The 13139-nt window shown below is 35.9% G+C and overlaps 1 pseudogene; it reads right to left on the bottom strand.

Annotated features, from left to right (window-relative positions):
• Positions 1–6872: 6872 nt before the first annotated feature.
• On the bottom strand, positions 6873–7413 carry LOC126943873 (ferritin light chain-like; annotated as a pseudogene).
• Between the last annotated feature and the right edge of the window lie 5726 nt (positions 7414–13139).

Below are 13139 nucleotides of genomic sequence, written 5' to 3' on the forward strand. Positions count from 1 at the left end.
ACCTTGCCATCTGTCCCCATCTCCCCACCATAGAAAACCATTAATCTATCTGTGTCTATAGATTTGTCTTTTCAGAATATTTTCTATAAATTAGAATCATGAAATATGTAGTGTCTTTTATCTGTTTTTTTTTGTACTTAGCGTGTATCAATAGTTCATTCTTTTTACCATTGAATAATAATTCATTGTAATGGTATTCCATTGATATGTCTATCAGTTCACCAGTTGGACAATTAAGTTGTTTTCAATTTTTGGCTTATGAAAAAATGCTGCTAAGAACACTCATGTGGAAGTCTTTGTGTGGTTATGTAAGATTTAGCATTTTTTGACATCATATTGTTGTCCTCAGTTTAGTATCATTTGAAATCAAAATCAAGTATGTGTTTTCTATTTATATGATTATTGTGAAGATGAAGTGCAATATGTGAAATTGAATTATGCTTTCTTTATCCACTTTTAAAGCTCTCCTTTGAGATTAATTATGTTAAAATGTAAAAACTTGTTTTTGATTTTTTTAATGTTTTTCTTATAATTTTCATTATTGTACTCTTACGCTGTCTTCTAGGAAATTTTCTGTCATCTTTTTTGTAAGTGTTTCTACTTTCTATATCAAAAATCTTGTCCCTTACTGTCTTATATATCTCACTAATTTATTAACAAGCAAATTTTGTTTTCCTAATAATTTTGCTTTGTTCAACATATTTTAATTTTATTTGATCCAGATCCTTTTAATAATTCTACTTTCAGTTTATCCTTCCCTTTCCTTATGGCTCTCAGTTTCTTTTATTTTCCATCTTATTCATCTTTGAAAGTAAATATTGTCTCAGGTTTTAACCTTTTAAAAATTATTTATGCTTTCTGATTTAACACCCTTTCTCCTCACTTACTCAGCTACTCAATACCTAAGTTTTTTTGTACGTAAAATAAAAAAAAGTACCTAATTGGTTAATAGTCAATAATGACAAATCAGTTTCCTAATAGATGGATAAATAGAATAAAACCTGGTACCAAAGAAATACACAAAGAAATATAATCTAACTAAATGTGAGGGAATCATCCAGAGCTTAAAATAACAAATAGTAAGAGAATGATTTAATAGCAGTCAGAATTTTAGATCTTACTAAAAAGGAAATTAATTATTTGAGTACCTGAAGTATATCTGGGCTACATTAGGTTTCATAAATGTTTTAAGTTATTTAATCTATTTTAATAGTAACATGATTTACCCGAATGCAGTTCTTTGTCTCTTACCAACAAAACTGAGGTTCAGAAAGGTAAGGATTGTAGAGAATTCTGGATAGGGTCTTTTGGCTTTGCTTCTATAACACTACGCACTTCTTTTGCCAGTTTTTATATTGGACTGTGTCATTCATTGTACAAGCCCTTAGATAGCATATATAAGTAAGAGCCGGTTGTGGCCAATACTATCTCATACCAGTCCAAATTATATACCTGATCCTTGTTTACTAGCAGAAGCTCTCTGTTACCTCGGACAATGGGCTGATTCATGGAATGCACTGTGCTCTGGGCTCCCTGCTTAGTTGTGGTGTTGGAGGACAGGGGAGCCAGGAAGGGCAGGTCCAACTGAAGGTCCTCTGTGGCAAGTACCAAATACCTAGTGCTTCCTCAGTTCTAAATTATCTGCTCAGGGATGGAGGGCAGTCTAAGCTCCTAATCTGGGAGAGCGGGTTCTCCAGATGCCTTGAGATCTGCCGGGGTGTGGGGCAAAGAAGGTTCCCTTGCACAAAGATCTCCACACAGGACAGGTTGGGTGACCCGGGCTGTTGCACCAGGCAAGTAGCCTGGAGATTTGCCTGGGCATAGAACAGAGAGAGTCCCACAATAATAACAACAACAAAAAAAAGTGACAAGTGGGACCAAATTAAACAAGAGCTTTCGAATAGCAAAAAAAAAATCTATCAACATAGTAATAGACAACCTATGGACCTATGGAATGAGATAAAATATTAGCAAGCTATGCATCTGGCACAGGTCTAATATTCAGAATCTATAAGAAAATTAATCAAACAAGCAAAAAACAAATAACCCCATTAAATATTCCCACAAATAACCCATTTAAAAAATGGGCAAGAGACCTGAACAGACACTTCTCAGTAGAAGACATACAAGCAAGAAACAAACATGAGAAAATGCTCATCATCACTAACCATCAGACAAATGCCAGTTAAAACTACAATGAGATATTATCTCATACCAGTCCAAATGGCCATTATTAAAAAGTCATAAAACAACAGATGCTGAAGCTGGAAAGGCTGCTGAGAAAATAGAATGCTTACATACTTTTGGGAATGTAAATTAGTTCAGCTACTGTGGAAAGCAGTTTGGAGATTTATCAAAGAACTTAGAACTACCATTCAACCCAGAAATCCCATTGCTGGGTATATCTCCAAAAGAAAACAAATTGTTCTACCAAAAAGACACATTTACTTGCATGTTCATCTTAGTGCTATTCACAATACCAAAGACAAAATCAACCAAGATGCCCATCTATGGTAGAGTAAATAAAGAAAATGTGGTACATATACACAAAAGGATAGTGCACAGTCATACAAAAGAAAGAAATAATGTCCTTCGCAGCAACATAGATATAGCTAGAGGCCATTATCCTTAGTACATTAATGGAGGAACAGAAAACCAAATACCACATGTTCTCACTTATAATTGGGAGCTAAACACTACGTACTAATGGACATAAAGATGGCAGCAATCGACACTAGGGACTACTAGAGGGGGGAGGTGGGAAGGGGGTAAAGGGGTGAAAAAACTCATGAGTATGATGCTTAATACCTGGGTGATGGGAGCATTCAGACCCAAAACCTCTGCATCGGGGAATATGTACCTAGGTAACAATCCAGGACATGTACTCCCTGAATCTAACATAAAAGTTGAATAAAAAAGAAAGATTAAGAACTTTTCTGAAAGTCACACAGCTATAAGAATTTATGTGTAGAACTGGATTATAACAAATTTGTTATAAATAAAAAGTGTGTTCTTTTTACTATAGTACATTCACACTGATTATAATAAATGTCTTTAAAACTTTAATCAGCTCACATAATCTTGGGGTTTTAATTTACTATTTCTTAAATTGTCTCTGGGAGAAAATAGATATTGTGAACTCCATTACGCCCTAAAAATGTGTAGAACTATCTACATGTCCCTGCCATATGCTATTTCATGGATGCCATCCCAAAGCCTTTCTACTGCAAGCTCCACTGATTCATTCATTGCCTGGGAACTTTCTCTATGTCTCAAAGGTCCTTACACAATTCAAAATTCCAAGGAATTAACTTCTTTGGGAGCATCCTTCAACTACTGGAGTTCTTGCGTTTCAGGTGTGAAAACAGGGAAGGGTGCTCTTTAAAATCTCTCCGGGGTGATTGAGCCCTAGATAAAAACAGTAATAAATTATTTGTAAACACTAATTAGCATTCCATTATTTTATCTTTCTTTGTTGCACTTTTCCTCTGCTCCATCGGTGCTCCCTGGGATCAGATCCTCTCCCAGAAATACTATGTGTATTCAAGTCCATGTCTCAACATCAGCTTCTGAGGGAATGCAACTTAAAACAAGGGAATCTATTGTGAAAATATAAATTGTTTCAAAATTAATAAAATGTATATGAATTCCTGGATGATGTGTGAAGGATTATCAAGGTAATTTAATTATCTTTGATATTTAATATTTTATATTTGAATTGAATTAAGAATTGATTTGTGAGAAGAAAAATGACTCAGTATTTCCTGTCATTGTTTTTTATTTCATTTTCTTTTAATTGGACCATATTCAGCCATATAAAACTAATTATTTTTTTAATTATTCAAGCATTTAATTTCTAGTAACCAAATAAGTAATTAAGTGTAGTTTTCAATATACGGAATATTTCACATTAATCTAAACATGTGTTATAATAAATACCTAGTCTATTAATACTCATTCCTTTCGATAAATATCATTAGAAAAAAATTTGCTGTAGAACATTATATTTGAATATATTTATTTAACAGTGATGTCAGCATTATTATTGTAATTTTATTGCTAGTTATTAAAAGTATGTCCATGTGTTTATACTAAGCATATATTTTTCTATTATGAATGTTTTTCCTTTTCTTATAGAAATAATAGAGAATCCCTTGGATATCAGATCTGATACATTTAAATATGTAAAGATTACAATTTGATTCCAGGAGTTGGAGTTTGTCTAATTGTGTTTTTACATATTCTTCGAGAAAATCACTCTGATCATCCTGAGATGGTTAGAAACATAGAAATTATAAGTAGATACCACACATAAAAACTGAATACACTAGAACTGCATGCTTTACTGTTTGTTCTTAGAAGTGTTTCATTTCTAGAGAAGCATCCTGCTGCTGTGGTTATCTTTTTCAGAGGTTGCGCAAATTCCATGAGGACTTCTTTTGGATAGCTTACCACAAAGATTACATTCTCTTTGGAGTTCAGATACCATACATCAAAACACTGGAGCTTTTGCAAGTTTTCTCTCAACAGGGGAAATGTATCCCCTACAAACTAAAGGCAAAGTCAAAAGAGCAGTAAACAACTTTCTAACTTTCTTCTCCTGGTTTCTTTCCTTCATTAAAAAATATGACCACACTATGCTCTTCTTATAGTACCCTTCATTATTCACACTAAATCAATGACATGAATGTTGTAAGTATGTAATTGCAATAGGCACATTCTTATATTTGCTTGCTTCTTTTGGTTTATGGCTTGCTTAAATATAAGCGAGAAATAATCTGGATTTTGAAATAAATAATTTCTAAATTTAATTATTGCATGTTTCAAAGGAGACAAATATCAGCCTTTCTGGAGTAACATAATGCAAGGATATAAACAAAAGCAAATCACATGTTTCCTTCAGCTAATTGTGCTGTACCCTCTTATGTTATATTTTACCTTCTCTTTAAAATAGGGAACATTCAAGTTCTAGAATTGATATATAACCATCAATGATTATAACCAATGACTATCCCCTCAAGGAGGATTCCTCTTGAGTTTTATTGCACATACCCAGTTTGAAGGAGTTACAGTGATGTTTCCAAATATAACTGTATTTTACCAAGTTCTTTTACTTGTAGTTAAGATGTTGGTTTTCTATCTATTTTTAAATTTTGTTACATACATTTATAACTCATATTTCCTTAATAAGAATGCCTACTTATTTTCCAATGTCCTTTATCCTGTTAATTGCTTTTAACCTTAAATTACACCTTGTCTTATATTAATATCACTCTACTTGCTTGCATTTTGTTTGCATACACTTGTTATCTATTTGTTCATCTCTTAATTTTAACCTTTAATTATTACCATGCTTAGGGTGTGTTTATGGTAAAGATCATTTAGGATGTGTTTTAACCCTAAACTGATTTCTGTGTTTTAATGGAAGGTTTTAATCTGTTAACATTATATGTAATTAATGATATACTAGATTTTTATTTTACTTAATATTTATTACTTATTTTATAGTTTTCTTTTTTTCACTTCATTCATGCTTGCTTCTGTGTTCAAAGTCTTCTTCATTACTCTTTCTTTTCCTTGGTAAATGGAAATACTGCACATTTCCATTTATTAACAGATATAGTCACTTTCCCTGATCTTATAATCAAGAACTATGCCCCAAATGTTTTCCCATGACAGATGTTCAAATTCCCCCAAACACAAATAAGATGGATCTTTCCAGTATTCTAATTTCCAGTACTCTCATCCCCCACTCTTTCTTCATTTTGTAGATAACATTGTAGTAATTTATTTTTCCCTTCCTTTCTTCACTTTCTTATTCTCATTGTTTTGCTTTTGTGAAGATAGTCTAGCACTAATTTCTCTTAACGATAGCTCCTTTCTATTTTAAACGTTCTTCTTTAGCTTTTCTACTTCTCATTTCTATGCATTTATTCAGCTTTTCTACTTCTCATTTCTATGCAGTCTATACTTGCCCATAAGCATATCTCACAAGGTTTATGGCTCACTTCTTTCCTCTAATTATTTCCTCATCTTAAAATCCTCATTATTTTTCATTTGATATTTGCTTAGAATCTTTATTCAGATGTTTGTCTCAAGTTTGGAGTATGATGGCAATATATACTCCAGAAATTCTTTCATGCCTTCAAATATTTTTCTTTTTCTCTGGCAGATAAATAATATATTTGGGTTGAAATCTTTCTCTGCCAGTAATATATCAATACTGCTCAGCTGTTCTCTAGCTTCCAGTGCTGCAAAAGGAGATGCACTTTGCCAGTCTGAATCTATATATATTTCCTAGGTAAGTTTCTTTTTTTTTTCTCTCTCTCTAGAAGCTTATGATATTTCCTTTCAATCTAACACATGTTTTTATGATTTTCATTATTGTGTATCTAGCCTAGAACTTAGGGAGATTTTTGATTTACAAACTGATGCATCTTCGATCAATTTTTATTTCTATTATTTGTTTAACTATTGTCTCGCCATTTTTATTAGTATATATATATTTTTTTCATTTGTGCTGCTTCTGAAACTTTTATAGTTCATGTTTTAGGGCTCCTGAATCTATACTCCAGTCCAAGTCTCTTGATTTTTGTATTATGATTTTTCTATTTTTGCACTATGTTTTTCTTTTCTTTCTTTCTTTTCTTTTCTTTTTTTTCTTTTCTTTCTTTCTTTTTTTTTTATTTTTTTTTATTTTATTTATTTTTTTTTTTTTTCTGCTTCATAAAGCTTTATTTCCACTTGTTCCAAGGATTGAGAGAGTGCTCCAGGGTAGTTCAAAAAGCTGCCTAGTGGCTCCTAGGACGCTTAGGCAGAAGTCCTGTTGCTTTATGAGGGGCCCTTCAGAAGTCGCTGGGCACAGTAGGCCCCTAGTCGTGCTTGAGAGTCAGCCTTTCAAAGAGATGGTCACCCAGCCCAGCCTCTGGGCTGGCCAGCCTATGGAGATGGGTAGGGTGGTCACTCATCTTCTTGAGGAGTTTTGCTTCCTTATGTAGGAAGTGACTCTCCAGGAAGCAAGAGAGATGGGATTCTGTGTGCGTAGAACCGAGGGTATGAAGATCTGAAAGGGCCTGATTCCGTTTTTTCTCCAGGCTATGGTGGCTTCCCTCGCATCCAGGGTTTTATCCCACTCATGTTGAGCCGGTATCTGGATGTCATGGAAGAGAGCGCGGCCGCCGTGTTGGCTTTGCATTTTCAGGAGATGTTCTGTGCCCTCCGGCTTCTCCTCGGCCAATTCGCCAAAGTGAATATGCCTTCCAGAGACAATACGCCTTCCAGAGCCACATTATCGTGGTGGGAATAGAAGCCCAGACAGAGGTAGATGTAGGAGGCCCGCAGGTACAAATTAACCAGGCTGTTGATGGTTGCCTCAACCTCTGTGGAATAATTTTGACGAATCTGGGAGCTCATGGTTGGTTGGCAAGAAGGAGCTAACCACAAAAACGGTGTTGGCTGGCCCCAGAAGCAGCAGATGAGCAAGAAGATGGTCCCAGAGGTTGCAAGTGGAGAGGAGATCCCAGGGTGGTCGGAGGCTGGAAGAAAGAGTCCCTGGATCTGTTCCGTCTAAACAATGTTGAAGCAAGACACAGATCTCTGGGCCCTCCAAATGGGCTGCCAGTATATTTCTTTTTTGAGACAGTCTCTCGCTCTGTCACCCAGGCTGCAGTGCAGTGACTTCTGCCTCCCGGGTTCAAGCAATTCTCCTTTCTCAGCAATTTCCGAGTAGCTGGGATTACTGGCACACACCACCAGGCCGAGCTAATTTTGTATTTTTAATAGAGACGAGGTTTCACCATGTTGGCCAGCCTGGTCTCGAACTCCTGACCTCAGGTAATCAACCCACCTCAGTCTCCCGAAGTGCTGGGATTACAAAGGCTTTAGTCACCGCGCCCGGTCGATATTTCTTACACTGGATCTTCTGGGTCACTAGTCTCTTTCACCAGTGACTATCCTCTCCTTAAATGTATTTCCTGACTTTATGTGGAAAAAAAAAAAAAATCATAGGTTTCTCAATCACCAAATATCTTATATGTACGTGTGTATATGTGATGTACTTGAATATCTTTAAACTCTTCTCTTCTGGTAGCCACATTCTTTAGCACTTCTGCTTCTCTGGATATGTTGTATTATTGTCCTGCCAACTCTTTTTTGATTTGGCTGCTGAGTCCCTTAGAAGAGCTATTACGTTTGTTACTGCTTTCACTTTATTTGTCTCAAGTCTAGTTGTTGGAGGTTAAAACAAGCAAACAAACAAAACAATCCCGTAAATGGATTTGTGTTGTATAATATAAAGAGGCTGTCAGTCATGATAAAGCACTTGGGGAAAACCTTCAAATTCTTCAACCCCCTGAACTTACCAAGCCTCCAGAGCAGGAAAGCTGTGGCCACTTATTCAGCTTCCTGTTGACATTTTGGGGGACAATGATAGCAAGCCCACTTATGTGGAAGCTGATATCACCCTTTTTTTGGTGAATCCCCTAATCTCTGCCAAGATTTTCCACAATTCAAATATGTCCTATCCCTTCTTCCTTGGTGTTGACACTGCTCTCTGTGTTCTCAATACTTGGCCAGTCTCCAGGGAAGAAAGTTCAGTGCCACTTCTTTCTTTCACTGTTTGTTGAAACCCCAATAGAGTTCCTGGCCTCATTTGAAAAATGTCTACCTAAAATATCCAGAAGTTAGTCCCCTATGTCTTCAAAACTAACAATTTAAAGCTTTAGTATTTTTGCCTCGATGCATGTATAATCAGAATAATTTGTATTAACTGGATTCTATTGATAAAGTGATTTTCCACATGTGATTTTAATGAACGTATAGTTTCATATCCTTAGAAAAGAAATTTTAAAGCCACTAATAAATGATAAATTGATATGCGAAAAAGGGTCTGTTAATGAGTGAATGGATAAAGAAAATGTGGTATATATACACAGTAGATTCTTATTCAGACTTAAAAAAATAATGGGAAATCTTAGCCAGGCACAGTGGCTCACACTTGAAATCTCAGCACTTTGGGAGGCTAACGTTGGTAGATCCCGTGAGCCCAGGAGTCCAAGATCAGCCTGGGCAATGTGGTGAAACCCTGTCTCTACAAAACAGTACAAAAATTAGCCAGGCATGATGGTATGGACCTGTAGTCCCAGCTACTGAGGATCGGAGATTGGGACTCAAGTGGGAAGATTGCTTAAGCACAGGAGATCGAGGCTGCAGTGAGCTGAGATTATGTCACTGCCCTCCAGACTGGGAAACAGAGAGATAGAAACCTTGTCAAAAAATAATAAATAATAAATAAATAAGTAAATAAATAAATAAAAATAAAAAAGGAAATCTTGCTGCCATTTGCAAGCAACATTAATGAACCTGGAAAATATTATGCCAAGTGAAATAAGTCAAACACAGAATGACAAATATTGCATTGAACTTTTTGTGTGTAGAATCTAAAAATTCAAACTCATCAAAGCAGAGAGAATGGTGGGTCATAGTGGAATGGGGCAATATTGGTCAGAAGGTACAAACTCTCAGTTATAAGATGAGTAAGTTCTACTGTATTTTTTAATTGAAATTTGATAATAGAGCATATTTTAAGAGTCCTCACTGGCCATGTGCAGTCACTCTAGCCTGTAATCCCAGCACTTTGGGAGGCTGAGGCAAGCAGATCACCTGAGGTCAGGAATTCGAGACCAGCCTGGCCAACATGGTGAAACCCTATCTCTACTAAAAATACAAAAAGTTAGCCGGGCCTGGAAGTGCACGCCTTCAGTCCCAGCTACTCAGGAGGCTGAGACAGGAGAATCACTTGAACCTGGGAGGTGGAGGTTTCAGTGACCCAAGATGGTGCCACTGCACTCCAGCCTGGGCAACAGAGTGAGACTCCATCTCAAAAAAAAAAAAAGGAAAAGAAAGAAAAAGTTCTCATCATAGGAATAAATACACAAAAACATTTAACTATGGATATGTTCATTAATACGAAGGTGGTAATCATTATGCAATGTATACATATATCATCTTGTTGTAGATCTTGAATATATACAATCTTTGCCAGTCAATTTTTTAATTAATAATATTAAAAAAATAAGATGGATGCAAAGTATTCATGGTCAGGGCTCTTACTATAGGTTGCACTCTCCCTCACAATATATTCTAGTAAGTATTGTAATAAAAGGTTTCAGAAGAACTCCTTAGTAGTTGGTGTAAAGTTAAATATATCTACCCAAAAGAAGACATGTGACAATGGTAAATGAGAAGTCTTATCAGCACATTGTTTGAATTATGAGATAGATCTGATGTAAATTTTTTTTTTTTTTTTTGAGACGGAGTCTGGCTCTGTCATCCAGGCTGGAGTGCAGTGGCCAGATCTCAGCTCACTGCAAGCTCTGCCTCCCGGGTTTATGCCATTCTCCTGCCTCAGCCTCCTGAGTAGCTGGGACTACAGGCACCCGCCACCTTGCCCGGCTAGTTTTTTGTATTTTTTAGTAGAGATGGGGTTTCACCGTGTTAGCCAGGATGGTCTCGATCTCCTGACCTCGTGATTCGCCCGTCTCGGCCTCCCAAAGTGCTGGGATTACAGGCTTGAGCCACCGCGCCCGGCCGTAAATTAAGAGTTATACATGCCCTCCTTTTTTGTCTGATGTAGATGAAAGCAACTTACATTACCTTAAATGCCAACCTGCTCTTGGAGACACATGCTTCATGAAAACTAGATTACTTAATGAAGTACTTGGCTACTCCATTCATGACAAGTGCATTTGAAAATGTTGTAAAATAGCTATAGATTACAGACCTCATCACACACATGGCTATTAATGCAATGAGACATGACAAAGCATGAAACACGCAATATTCATTCACATTGGGAGCTGAGTACTATCAGTGCATCCATGTGTGAATTAATACAATATAACACACTCCTGGCCATTCGATGTCGCACAGTGATGATGACTGGGATTGTAAAATGCCTTAATCAAATATTATTTGAAAAGAACAAGTATATGCTGTCACATTGATGATGAGGTTTAAAAGCGTCGAGCTAAATAAATTATGCTTCACTATAGTCAATAGTCCATTAATTCCATCAATTGTGTAATTATTTTGAATTGCTTTATTTGAACTACATTTCACATCTGAAGTCTTATATGAGTAATAGGACATTGGAAAAGTAAATTAAAGTCAGCGGTATATCTTTATAACTTCATATCCAGAAATGTAAGCATAGTAAAAATATAAATGTGATTATATTCACTTTTATGTATTTAGGGACACAGACATACTCTATTGGTAATTTTGCCTCTCTGTCTCTTATAGTTGTCTCTTCTTTTTCTTTAATAGCTATTTTCCCACAATCTGTGTATAAGTGTTTCAGTCATTTCCATGTTTAAAATTTACCTTCTTAGATCCTGCATGCCTCTCCTTCTGTTCACAGGAAATATTCTCAGTTTCCATTAACTGTTACCACTTCTATACGTTTACTCTATTATCAACTGATAACAATCAGCTGCTTTCCTACCACTGCTATTCCCATCTCAAATTCTGATCTTAAGCAATAACTGGTTTAGCTGAAGGCAATAATTATCAATTTATTATTATTATTATTATTATTGTTTTTTGAGATGAAATCTCGCTCTGTCGCCCAGGCTGGAGAGCAGTGGCTCAATCTCAGCTCACTGCAACCTCTGCCTCCCAGGTTCAAGTGATTCTCCTGCCTCAGCCTCTCAAGTAGCTGGGATTAGAGTTGCCCGCCACCACACCCAGCTAATTTTTTGTATTTTTAGTAGAGATGGTGTTTCACCGTGTTAGCCAGGATGGTCTCGATCTCCTGACCTCATGATCTGCCCGTTTCAGCCTTCCAAAGTGCTGAGAATGCAGGTGTGAGCCACCGCACCCAGTCTTCAATTAATTATTATAAAGATCATTTTCAATTCCATGAATCTTGCTTGATCTTTCTTGTGTTTGACAATTTCTATCACTCTCCCTGATTTTCATTACATTACTTTTAACAAATTCCTTTCAATGTCTTTGGTGATTTCCTCTCAGCATTCTTCTCCTCCTCTTCATATTCTGAAACTATTATTATTTCCTAAGATTCTGTTCTTGTCCTTTTTATTCTTTTTAGATCTCACTCTGCACTCATCTGTTTAATTTTTTTCCACACTCTGCGTTTCCAGTGCTTGTAATTCAAGTGTCACCAGTAGTTTACACTTTTCTGAGTGGTAATCTCATATATGTCTACTGCTTACAATATTCCTCCACTTATAGAATCCTCAAAGTCAACATGACCCAAATAATCTTCCCTTTTATCATCCTGCTTATTTTCCAATAATCCTTGTTTTGTGAATGGTTTCACCATTAGCTCATTTATCTAAGTGTCATATGTGAAAGTTGTTCTGGCTTCCCATTTTCTCTACTTTCTAAATTATACATGTGTCTCTATTACTTACTTACTAAACAATGGGAATATTATTAGTGGATTTATGCTTGTACTCATCAACATATGATTTTTTATTAGCTCGGGATGTCATAAATTGGTTCTTCATATTCTTATAAGTATTTTTGTGGTAGTTTTTCTTTCAATATGTTAATGTATTTTTAAAATTTTGTGAGACTCAGTATATTAAATCAATGTATTGCTCTATTTAAGGACTTTCATATTGCATTCTTCTGTAGTATAGATATAAGCTTTGTGTTTAAAACAGAATCAAAGACAGAGGTGGAGCAAGATGGCAGAATATAAGGATTCACTAATTGTTCCCACAACAAGGACACTAATTTAACAACTATCTATACAAGAAGAAAAACACCTTTATAAGAACCAAAATCAGATTAACACTCATAGTACTTGGTTTTAACTACATATCATCAAAAGAGGCACTGAACGTGTAGAAAAGACAGTCTTGAATGGCAGGTGATCAAAAGAGTCTCAATACAGTAATCCAGAGAATTCTCCTGAATCTTCCCCAAGACATTTAAGTCTGCAAGGGAAGTTTAAGTCTGCTACCTACAAGTCTGCAAGGATCACAGCATTACTTCCTAAGAAGGAAGGCTACCAATAAGCCCCGACAGTGAAGGCTACAATAAGTAGATAACTCTTCAATGCCCAGAAACTGAAGAACATGTGTTACTATCAGTGCTATGCAGGAAAATAT

This window comes from Macaca thibetana, chromosome 1 (genome assembly GCF_024542745.1).
Source record: "Macaca thibetana thibetana isolate TM-01 chromosome 1, ASM2454274v1, whole genome shotgun sequence".
Taxonomy (NCBI): Eukaryota; Metazoa; Chordata; class Mammalia; order Primates; family Cercopithecidae; genus Macaca; species Macaca thibetana.